This window comes from Lepidochelys olivacea (assembly GCF_965140295.1).
Source record: "Lepidochelys olivacea isolate rLepOli2 genome assembly, chromosome: 23".
NCBI classification, from domain to species: Eukaryota; Metazoa; Chordata; order Testudines; family Cheloniidae; genus Lepidochelys; species Lepidochelys olivacea.
The window spans coordinates 13,921,645-13,934,090 of record NC_140433.1 but is presented as its reverse complement, the minus strand read 5'-3'; positions in this window follow the sequence as shown (position 1 = coordinate 13,934,090).

Sequence of the window (12,446 nt, the reverse complement as noted above, 5' to 3'; positions counted from 1 at the left end):
GCCGTAGCTCCGTTGGACTCAATGGGGACAGACCCCAGCTGGGGTCAATGGGCCGTAGCTCCGTTGGACTCAACGGGGACAGACCCCAGCTGGGGTCAATGGGCCGTAGCTCCGTTGGACTCAATGGGGACAGACCCCAGCTGGGGTCAATGGCCCATAGCTCCATTGGAGTCAATGGGCCAGATCCAAGCTGGGGTGAATGGGGCCAGATCCCCAGCTGGGGTCAATGGGCCGTAGCTCCGTTGGAGTCAGTGGGGCAGGCCCCCAGCTGGTGGGAATTGGACTCCAGTGTGGGGGATAGGACAGAGACATAGCCGGTTCCCACGACCTTTTCACCTTTAATTGTGACTCCTGATGTCTGAACCCTTAGGAAAAAAAATTCTCGCCAGTCCCAGGGTCATTGTCAGGCTGTAGCTAGTTTGATCAGCCCGTGGTCCCGCTGGGTGTGTGGTTAAAGCTCCGGGCAGCCAGTCCGGGGACCTGGGTCTGGGTCCCAACTCTGCTATAGACAGAGCCACAGCCACTCTCATTATGTATCTGGGCAGCGCCTGGCATGACAGGACCTTGATCTCGGTTGGGGTCCAAGCAGCTCCCAGTGCAAGGGGGCCTCAAATATGCGTTAGGGTCTCCAACAACCCAAATTCCCCATGATGCTTTGTGCACGAACCCAAGTGTTTTGCATCCCTAATTCTAGCTGTGGGCTCTGGCACTTGGGGGTCCTGCTCTGAGCAGGGGGTTGGACTAGATGATCTCCTGAGGTCCCTTCCAACCCTGATATTCTATGAGTCTATGATTCTATGACGTGGCTGAAATGTAGCATGTGGCCAAATGATGGAATATGTGTCCTATTTTTGTCTGACCCCATTGACCCGGGCCAGATGTCCAGTAAAGGCCCCCGTGTGCTTGACGTGGGATCCTGGCTATCGCAAATGTCTATGGCGATGGAAGAGATAGTGACCCATTGAGAGAGGTTTTTAGCTTGTTAGGAATGACACATTGTCCGAGGGGTTTTCTAGAAGAAGGACTTAGTCCTGGAGATCTTCGGCTGGTTGAGCAGGGGAGCTGAGATACCCTAAAAGGAAAGCCACCTGCAGATCAGTTATGGTGAAGGAATCATCTTTGGCCCAAGCATGACATATAAACAGGGTCTTTTCTAGGAGTGACTCCGACCTTTGGGATGGGCTCCTACTAAAAGTGAGGACACCCCAGTTGGGTTGCTCAGGGGTGGGAAAAATTCACCCAAACAGAAGTTGGTCCAATAAAAGATCTGATCTTTTTCTGAGAGATGTAGTTAAGCCAGTCTAAGTCTCGTGGGAGGTGGGTTTAGATAGAGATGGAAGAACCCATCCCCCCATTGCAGTAAGTGTCTACATGGGAGCCCAGCAGCGTAGCCGTCCGGTGGACTGGGGACCATGTCACTTAGCCGTCCATGTTCGTTTTTGCCCACCGATCTTTGAGGAATACATTTCCAACGGAGCCCGATCCTTTCACCTCTTCTGAAGACCAGATCTGAGTGCGAACCTGACGCCATGGCCCTCCGACGTCTCCCTCTTGCTTTTCACAGCCAGAAGCTGGAACAGGGAGAGGACCTCTCTGGGTCGTTGCTGTGCGAGATAGTGGAAGCCAAGCTGGTAAGGAACAGGGCCCCCAAAATGTCGGAGAGCCGGGCTCGGCAGCGAGAGCCTGGCTGTGATGCTGGCAGAGATTCTGCCCCGCAATGAGGCACCACGTTCCCCTGGGAGGAGAGCCCAGGCTCAGCCTGGGGGAGGAATCGGGAGCCTGGTGGTTTATGAACTGGGTCCAGTGGCCAATTCCCAGCTGTGCCCAGTGATGTCACGGATCATCCTGGGCCAGGCTGGGAACATGGGCCTCATCTGCGTAAATGGGGAGAGAAAAGCCTTCCATTGTTGGTCTTGTCTGTTTAGACTGTGAGCTTTTCGGGGCTGCTCTCACTCTGGGTCTGGGCAGCGCCCAGCACAATGGAGGGCCCTGATCTTGGTTGGGGTCTGGGAAGCGCCTGGCATGATGGGGCATCGATCAGGGTCAATTTCTCTGTAGCGCCCAGGGTGTAATGGGGGGCCCGTGTCTCCGCGGAGGTGTAGGCCCTGCTGCAATACAAACGCTAATAAATCTTCCCGCTGGGGGTTATTCTGCAGGAGACTCGACTGGTGGCAAAGAGACGTGGCATCGCCTACTGGCTATGGTGAGAGCAGTGTTTGCTTCTCTGGGGGTCGGGACACCTGGGCTCTTGCCATCAGTTAATGCCCTGTACAGTGGCCGGACTGCATCACTCTTTCTTTCTTTCTTTCTTTCTTTCTTTCTTTCTTTCTTTCTTTCTTTCTTTCTTTCTGTCCATTCGGGGCAGGTCCCAGCCATGGCTCAGTTATGTTTATTACTGGTGCAGTCATTTCCCTAATTGCTGATTAATTATTTAATGTATTTATGCCTTGCTGGATTTATGCCAGGGCATTCCCCCAGTGGCAGCCATTAATCAGCTAGTCCATAGGGATCTGGCTGAAAGGAATCAACCCATCTAGCCTGGTATCCTGTCTCCGACAGAGGTGCAAGACACCTCCTAGTAGCCGGTGCTGGGATAACCCGCCCCTCGGGGCCCATGCCATCTCACCCCCATTGGTTTGAGGTCAGCTCCTGCCCTGGATCAGGAGGGTTTTGACACCCTCCACGGCTCTGGGGCCAGATCCCCAGATGGGGCTCTTTGGTGTCACGCCGCTGACTCCAGAGACTGGCACCTGCTGGGGTTCTGGCCCGAGGTCTCCATCCCACCGGGTGTGTCAGTCTGAAAGTGACGCTGCAGCTTGATCACACGTCATGAGGCTGGGTGCAGAACTAGCTGCGGGTGGGGGTGGGATCTCCGGCCAGGGTTGTGTGGTGAGATCCAAATGAGATCCAAATGGCCCCCTGTGGCCTTAAAACCCAGGAGCATCACATCAACATTCAGTCCCGGTTTGGATCCCGCTGAATGGGGACTTCTGTGGGATCCAGTGGTGGGGAGTTCCACAGTCTCTCTGATCGCTCTTTCCCCGCAGGACGCTGGCCTCCCTCTACGTCTGGCTGCAGCTCCTCGCCGGCTCCCTCGTGGCCATGGCCATCCTCTATACGTATTTCTTCGACGAGGAGTTCATCTACCGCACGCTGCCGCGGGTGCTTTCCGAGCACGGCTACGACCAGCTGGCCTCCGGCCTGGGCGGCCACCTCACCCTGCACAGCCAGGGGCTCCTGCCCTTCTGAGCCCTGCCCACGGCCACGGCTGGCTGCGGTGCCGCGGGCTATTAGTGGGCATGTGTGCGTCTGGAGGAAAACCCAGTAGAGGCCCCTGGGTGATTAAACTATTTAACCGCTGCGTGTTCACTACTGTGACTCCCGCACCTCGGTCAGGTCACTGTCCCACCCTGTCTAACTTTACTGATTGTCAAAGGTGGTGGTGTGGGAGCCATGTCGGTCCCTCTTTGTCTCTCTTTGCCGACTGTAGGCAGCGTTGTTGGAGCCATGTCTTTCCCACCGTCTTTCTCTATCTTTGCCCAAGCAGTTCCCTGTCTTATACCAAGTTCCCAGCGTCTCCAGCCCTCTAGGTGAGGGGACCCAACAGCCCCACAGGGTGCCGGCCCCTACATCCATATCACTGAGGGGACACCTACAGCATCGTTTTGCCCCCCACGTATCCCCCAAAGTCCATTGCTTCTGCCTCCAGAACCAGGAAGGATTCCTGGGGGCTGGACAATGTCCCCCCGGCCTGCTCCCCATTTCACTCAAGGGCTGTAAACGTATGTTTCCTTCTCCTCTGCCGGGCATCCAGCCAACTGGCCGAGTAAATCCACACTCTGGTGTCCAGGGCAGGCTGGGGGGGGCTGGAGGGAGTTTCTGTTTGGGGCTGGCTGGAGACATGGAGTGAAGGGCAGATGTGGTTATCTGGCTCACTGCCCCCCAGAATGGACCCGGCTGAGGGGTCCAGTTCTCTGCACCTACAAGCTCTGGGTTAAACCATGTTCCTGTCATCTAATAAACCCTCTGTTTTACCGGCTGGCTGAGAGTCCCATCTGACTGCGGAGTTGGGGGGCAGGACCCTCTGGCTTCCCCAAGACCCCGCCTGGGCGGACTCGCTGGGAGAAGCGTACAGGGGGGCAGAGGATGCTGAATGCTCCGAGGTCAGACCCAGGAAGGTGGAAGCCGTGTGAGCTGTGTGTCCTGAAGACGGGCTGCTCCCAGAAAGGAGATTTCCCCAGAGTCCTGCCTGGCTTCGTGGGGAGCAGTTCCAGAGCATCGCCGGGGGACTCCATGACAAGAGGTTCTCGCAAATCCAATGCTGAGCGTGGCAATGAAGAGCCGAGATTTAAGTGATGCTGAGCCAGAGGAAAAGGCATCAAACCGCACTTTTCTAGTGATGGACACGGCATTGTCGCACGGGGCTATTTTGCCAAGTGTTTACGGCAGAGTTGTTGGAGCTGTGTCCATCCCACCCTGTCTATCTTTGCCGATTGTTGTACGCGGTGTTATTGGAATCACGTCGGTCCCACCGTGTCTATCTTTGCCGATTGTTGACACCTGAAGGTGTCAAGACACCTGAAGGTTCTTGAACGCTACCGTCAATGGTGTTGCCATAGGACCTGCCGAATCAAGCAGGGTGATCGACATACCAACCAAGCCAAAAACCTCCATCCTTGATGCTCTGATCATCCCCCGCCAACACCGTTGGGCTGGGTGTGTTCTTCAAAGGCCAGAAGACTGACTCCTGAAGCCAGTGACGTTCTCCCAACTGAGCTGCAGCCGGCAGATGAAGGATGGACAAAAAGAACGCTTCAAAGACACCCTCAAAGCCAACCTGAGGAAGTGCAATATTGACCCAAACTCATGGGAGACCCGAGCCCTCAACCAATAAAAATGAAAAAGGACCTTGTGGGGAGGATCCCAGGATTTCAAGATCCAACAGAGACAATCATAAATGGGGAAAGGAGGAAAGAACCCAATGCCTCCTGACTTGACGATCCAGATCCGCCCCTTTCACTGGGAGACTTCTGCCCCCTTCATGACAAGATCCATGGATCCTGGCTCAGGCTTACTAGCCACCTGCAGATCCGCCAGCGATAACCCACTATTGTTTTATGGAAAGCAATCATCCTCGAACACCGAGGGATGCCCGCCCATGGGGAACAGTTGTGGAGAGGGGGCCAGGTTGGAGGGAGAACGCAGCTGCATCGGGGCTGGCTCGGGATGCGAATTGCTGGATGGGACATGTGCAACGATATCCTGTTGACCTGTGCATTTTGTCATAGCTTTGTAGGGACGCTATGGCGTATAATGCTGATAAGTTTGACACTCTAATTAGCTTGGAATCTGCTGGAGGGCAAATGGGAAAATATAAATATTCAAAATATGGTCCTGAATTCAAGGGCAGGGTGTGTGAAGGAAGGGCAGAAAAGATCTGGAAACATGCCCTGGAATTTGGGTATGGCCGGTTTCCTGTAACGAGGTCAACTGGCTTGGGATCTTTGTTTTCCACAAATCATAGGTGCCGGTGACTGTGCCGATAGCCAGAGCCTAAGAGCTCTCTTGCTGTTTGTATCCGTATGTTTAGTTATTTTAATGAGAAACCTAAGAAAAGCTGCTCTCTCTCTCTCTCTCTCTCTCTCTCTCCCTCTGTCGTGTGTGACCAACCAACGAGAATCAGCTGTCTGAAAGAAGCTGTAGTAGTAATAAATAGCATAAGGGTAAGGAATTATTTGCTCAAATGCCATAACGGATCAGGCTACACCACCAATTCCTATCAGCAGCATTCGACAAGGCAGGAAAATCAATGGCAAAGCCCCTATGTTAGCACAGAGTCAGGGTTGATTGGGGGTGGGTCATGCCCCTGCAGAACAGCTGAGTGGAGCATAATGCAAATCTCTGAAAGCTGGGAAATGCACAGTTAAGGCTGCCCCTGTCACCTTAACTCTACCCTCTTTCAGTACACCCTGTTAACACGCATACCTTAAGTCTGCCAGCCCCACAGAGGCTGAAAAGAACATGCTCCTCACTTCCTTTTACAACCTGCTTGCATTGCCTGGTTGTCAGCTGTTTGGGTTTTGTTCAATTCCCTGTTCTGCAAGGGGATGACATACCTCCGAGCAACCTCACCTCTGCATTAGTGTAGACATGAGCGGGGTCAGGGGAGGGGGATGGGAGCTGGCTCTGAATGACCTTGGGTAAGTCTTCCCCCTGCCCTGTTTCTCCTCCTGTCTCCCCTGCAAAATGGGGAATGATGAAATTTCATTTCCTTTTAAAGCTTTTTTAGCCCGAAACCCAAATCAGAACTGAGCTGAGGCTCCCTGGATTGTTGGCCCCCACCCATGCCCTCCCGCCCCGCATCCCCGGTGCATGAGTTGGCAATGGGGACCCACCCAGTGCCATCCCCACACCGAGGTGGGGAGAGACTGGCACGGCTTCTGTGGCAGCCAGAAGTGAGCAGGCTGGTCTGTGGGTGCTGCCCTCTTCTGCGCTGGATAACCAGCCAGGGCTGCCCAGTCAGATGGGAAAACCATGATCTTGGAAGGTGGGAATGTCCACTGCCAGGGATATCCGCCTCTTCCTCCATCACCCCTCTGCCCCTTCCTCCATCACCTGTGTTGCACAGCCGCTGCTCATGCCAAGAGGAAAGGCGCTGATCCGGTAAAGGGCGGCACCCAGATGCCCCGCTTGTCTCAGCAGATGCCAGAGGACAGCAAAAAACCCACCACAGTCCCTGACTCGCTGACATGGGGCGAGCCAGAGCTGAGCACGGGAGCAGGCCCACCGGCTGGGCCTGTTTCTGAACCATCTCAAAGCTCCCAGCCCATCTCTGATGATTCAGAGCAGAGTGTGTGGGGGGAACCCAGCATGCATCTGGCTCATTGTGCATCTGAGAGTCGGAGTGCAGGACCTTCCTGACCCTGCAAGCCAAGCCCTGAAGCATGAGGCTGGATTGGAAAAGGACAGGAATGAACGGGGGAGGGTGGGGGCTTCCTAGATTCAAAGGTTCCCTAGGCCAGAGGGGACCCCATGCCTACCCCGCTCAGGCCAGATTGTAGCAAATCTCCCAGCATCAGCCTCAAAGCATGCCTTTTAGAGAGACTGCTCATTTCACCGCCGCCATGGCCGGTGGGGACCATGGTGGTCAGCCAATCTGACCTCCGCAGCCCAGAGCCTGGCTCCCAAATAATTCCCTGGGCAGATCTTTTAGGGAAACTTCCCAGGATGGCAGGAAAATAGCCCAGGTTGGAGAAGCCACTCCCCCCTGTGGACAATTGTTTGGTGGTTAATTTCCTTGCGGGGGGAGGGGGGGGTTGGGATAAAAATTTCCACTCTAAGTCCCGGGTTGAATGTGTCCCGTTGGAACTTCCTGTCCAGTCCGCACAAGGAGACTGAGCTAGTGTCCCTCCCAGCCCCCAGCCACAAGTAGGAGCAACGCTGGGCTGGCGTGGGAATCGGCTGTAATATTTTGTACCAAGCTCGCGTGTGCCTCAGTTTCCCTCCCATGGGCTGCACTGCCACCTAGAGGGGTGGGAGAGGGCAGTCGACTCCATGCAGCAGCCCAGAAATGGAGGTGAGACTGGCCCAGTGCTGTCTCAGGGTCCGGGTCAATGACTCTCTCGCTCCCAATCTCTGTGCATGGTAATCCGGAGGGTGTTAGCAACGCTGAGCATTTCACAGAGCTCTGCACTCACGTCGGGTCAGGGAGGTGAATCTATCAACCGCTTCCCCTAGCTTGGGACAAACATCCTGTTAATTACCCCAAACTCCCACTGCAAGCCATCAGCCACTCCTCCTCCACCTCTGGCTCCCGTCCCCAAGGGCCACGGCTGCTAACGATGCCCAGAGCGGCAGGGAACCGTGACCGGTAATTAAGACGCTGGGGATGGACCAAAGTGGGGAGCAGAGGTGTAGCCCAGGGGAGGGCCATGCTGCCTTCCCCGTCTCTGTCTGCTCCCAGAGACCTGCGCCTAATGCTTTAGCTTCCCCCTGCGCTCTTAGTTCAACAGGCCTTGGCCGAAAGTCCTTGGGACAAACCAAACTGACAAACTCACCGCACCAAGGCTGGCAGGATGTTGAGTCACCAAGAAGGAGGTAGGGGGGAACATATGAGATTGTGTCCAAGTGTGAATTTTGGTAATGATTTTTGTAGGAGGCCCACGTGTGCCTCAGTTTCCCCCTTTTTGTGCATTGCTACCCAGTGTGTCTGTGGGAGGGACCGGGACTGAGTTTTCTCTCAGGACAGGCCAAGAGCCAGCGGGGTATGTTCGCATCACCATGAAGGGTCTGTTTACCCAGCAGGGTTAGCCCAGGGTGAGTAGAACTGGAGTGAGCTGATGCTGGATTTGTTAACCCAGGGCTTCAGCGTCTACACTCATGGGTAAGCCCAGAAATTGTGGAACCTGGGGGCCCCAATCTACAGCCACAGCGTCCACGTTGCATTATGCCGGCCTGCGTCCAACCACCCTTAATCCAGGTTTCCCAGCCCACTCCCAAAACCTGACCGTCTCCCAGAATCGATGGGCCAGAGGACAAAGGAAGTTGGGATCATGAGATGCTTTTGGTGGACTCCCCAGCAGGGCCGTGTCTACATGGCAATGCAATAAGGCTTGAACCCTGGCTCCTGGCTTGATTCACACACACACACCCGCCCTGTGGGGTCCTGGGACCCTGGGCCAATGGACAGCGGGGTCCCCTCAGTTCTCCAGCCTGTGATACTTTTCACACCGCTTTGCTGTGCCAGACACGGCTCCTGGTCTGCTCACATGCAGCCTCCAAAGTGTAAATCATGCCCGAGCTATACTGCCAGCCACCCAGGAATAACACTGTAGAGTGACACCAGCAAATTCCCAGCCCCCCCAGCACTTTACGTCGTTTACTGCCCAGAATCCCCTTAGACAACACGAGCTCATCAATAGCCCGTCATTTCATTAACAGAAAATGAGGCACAAGGAGCCCACTGGACACTTCCATCCAAACCCACAAAGGTCTAACGAAAACAAGAAAAGTTTCTTAACTCCAGACCGATAGAATTTAAACTGAGTAGAAGTAAGGAGGCATAAAAGTCAGAGTTGGTTACAAAGCCATAAAAGGTAAAAACACAAACTAGTCCCTAAATTAACAAGTGACATGACCTTAAAGTGAAAGGGTCTCTCTCTCTCTCTCTCTCTCACCACATGTTCTTTTGCTGGCTTACCAGCTGGATCTTTCAGACAGGATCACGCCCCAATCCAACGTCTTTTAAGTCGATGCCATGAGTAGAGTTGAAGGGAGAGAGAATTTGTGGCCTCTGTTCCTCAATTTTATCCTTTTCCTCTTTGAGACTCATCCCCAGCTGGAGTTCAGCAGTCAGGAACTTCCAGATGTTCTTTTGCCAGGATGTAACTTTCCTGCTCACACATTTCTTTCTGCCAAAGAATGGCCACTTAACCAGGCGATGGCCCATTTGATTACGTTGACACCTTGCCAAGGCATCAGTTTACATTTTGTCTCTGAGGAACTGGTTTGAGCCTGCTTTTCTAAACTTGGATTACAGCTCAGAAATGTCATACAGCAGAATCGTATAACTTTACATGTAGTGTTGTTACACATATTTTATGAGGCCACTAATGTTCAGCAGATTATGAGTTTTCAAATGATATCGCACAAGGCATACTTGGTACAAAATATATCATAGTCTTGAAAAAAGGATGAACATACTGAGGGCGATTTGTGTGTCAACTGAAAGAGGTTAGGTTTGCCCTTGACTTTGAGCCCTGGGCTTTCCCTGCAGTGCAGACATTCCCTAAGGAATTGGTTGAAATCGACCTGGACCAACAAGATGACTAGACCATGATTATGTCTAAGATTTCCAAAGGGGTATGCACCTCCATCTGAAATTTTGTAGGGGTCCACAAATGAAAAAAAGGTTAAAGAACCTCTGGGCTAGACTGCCAAAGCCCCCCCAGTCTGAGGACATGGGGATGGAGGGTGTGAGGTGGTGAAACTGCAGGGCCTGCCCTAAAGGAAGAGTGAGACCCCCCTCCTTTGCAGTCTGGAACATGGAAGGGCTTCCCCTGAGAGACTGTCCCAAAGCTGGTCCCGATCCTGGCAGGAAGCTCCGACCTTGTTAAGAGGCATAAGCACAGTAAGACGTATTACAGGTTATACCTACAGCGTAATGGATTAATATTGACAGTCGCATCCCTGATCATCTTGCCTAATACCCATCCCTGGCTTTATCCTCCACAAACATCTCATTCTGTTTCGAGCCTGATTCTTCTCTTGGTTTCCACAACATCCCCTGGCAGCGAGTTCCACAGGTTAACTGTGTGTCCACAGAGTTGAAACCGTTGGGAAAAGGGACATTACCACGGGCAGCAGCTAGTCCTGGCTATGAATAATGACAAAAATTTGCGGTCAGCATCATAGAGTGTCGGGAAAGGCTCCATTCCCTGAGGAAAACCCCTTAGCGAGGGAGCTTTTGTGAACATTTGGATCCTGGTCCTTGTGGACCCAGCCAACTGATGCTGAGCTGGCCAGGCCCAGAAGAACCAGGATCCAACTGTTTGCTCTTCGAGAGAAGGGGAAACCGACTTTATTAGCTAGGGAAGTAACTATATGAAGACTAGTCTTGTGTTGTGTGATTCTTGTTTTGTCTTGTAACCGTTCTCTCTTGAGGCTCATGGAAATTCTTGTTCTTTCTTAAATGAGCCATCTTTGGTTTTATTAGAAGTGCTCATGGGTGGTGTCCAGAAGCTGGAGAGATAAGGGAAAACTGGTAAACTGAGGCACGCTGCACCTTCTGGGGGGAGAGGAAGTGGAATTTCTGTGGGTTGCCAGTTTCCAGGGACTGGAGAGTGCAGGGGAGCGAGTCAGCAGACTTGGCAACTGGCTGCCCTATGATGTTCCATGGGGAGACCTCCCAAGATGACAGGAGTTCATGGAGTCCCCCCATGCCTGCCAGCTTTGGGGGCAGCTTGGTTGACCATTAATGACTGTTTTCTCAGTCACTGTCTCCCGGGGGCTAATTAAGGCCGGCTCTGCTGCCCCCAGGGCCTGGTTTCTGGGGTTTATCTTTATGGATGGGTGGCCATTCCTATGCAGATGTTGGGGGAAGGCAGGCGCCAGGCATCCTTGTCCAAGGTGAGGCTGTGTATCGGGGATGGGGGGAAGGCAGGGGAGAGTCTGGGAAAGCAATGCAGGCTGGATGGGGGGTTGGGCAGGGGAGCTGGGGGGGTCAGGGACCAGGACGGATGCGGGAGCAGGACAGCAGGGAAAAACCCATGTCCTGTGCTTCCATCTGTCCTTCCCTCCCCCTGGTATCTAGACTCTGAACAGAAAGACGTTCCCCACTCAGAATTGCCTCCGGCAGTCCCAGCCCCAGCCCCGGCCCCTCCATCTCCACCCTCATGTGTCCCCCTGTCTAGTCAGGTGCTTTGATGGTGCCAGGGGAAGGACCCTATGTGCTGGTGGGTCCCTGCTCAGCAGACCCTTGCTTGCCGTATGGAGCGTTGTCTCCAGTCTTTGTCCATCTCCCCGGGATGGGGGCTCTCAGGACACCTGGAGCTGTCTCTGCCGTGTCACCTTCAGCATGAGCTTCGATTTCCTGCAGAGACCGTTTCTCCACGTAGTGACAGGCTCAAACCGAGAGCTCAAAGGGGGGCCTTGTTTCATACCCAGCCCCCTGAAAAAGATCTGTGAAAAAAGGAGCATTTTCATCAGACCTTTCCCAAGCTTTTCATGGACAGAAGGGGCCATTTCTCGCAATACCCTTGGGTGACCATATTGAATTCAGTTGAATTCTCTTTGGGGTCCTTTGCATTAATTGCAAAGGTTCTGCATTACTGGGGCCCGGGATGACATGAAACCTTTCTTAGGGGACAGGTGGGATGGGACGTGTTATGGCCGGAAGCTGAAGCTAGACAAAATTGGCCTGTAAACAAAAGTGTAAATGTATAACGGCGAGCATAGTTAACGACAGGCACAATCTTCTGACAGGCGTGGTGGATTCACCACCATGGACAACTTTTCAGCCGAGACGAGATGTTTTTCTAAAAGATCCAAGCTAGAAATTCAATGAGGGGAGAGCTCTAGATGTGTCTCTCTAGATGTGTCTCTTTCCAGACGACTGAACCCCTTTCAGGAGTCTGATTTGTCTTGCCTCCCGCCAAGTTTCACCTCACTTCAAAACGACTTGCTTCTGAAATCAGACGTAAAATACAGACGTGTCACCTCCCGCTATTACTGACAAATGGCTGACGTTCTCATTTTTACCATGTAATTATAAAATAAATTCACTGGAATATAAATATTGTAATTGCATTTCAGTGAATAGGACGTAGAGCAGCATAAAAAAGTCACTGTCCGTATGAAATTTTAGTTTGGACGGAGTTCCCTCATGACTTTTCTGTAGCCTGTTGTAAAACTAGGCAAATATCTAGATGAGCTGCTGCACCCCTCTG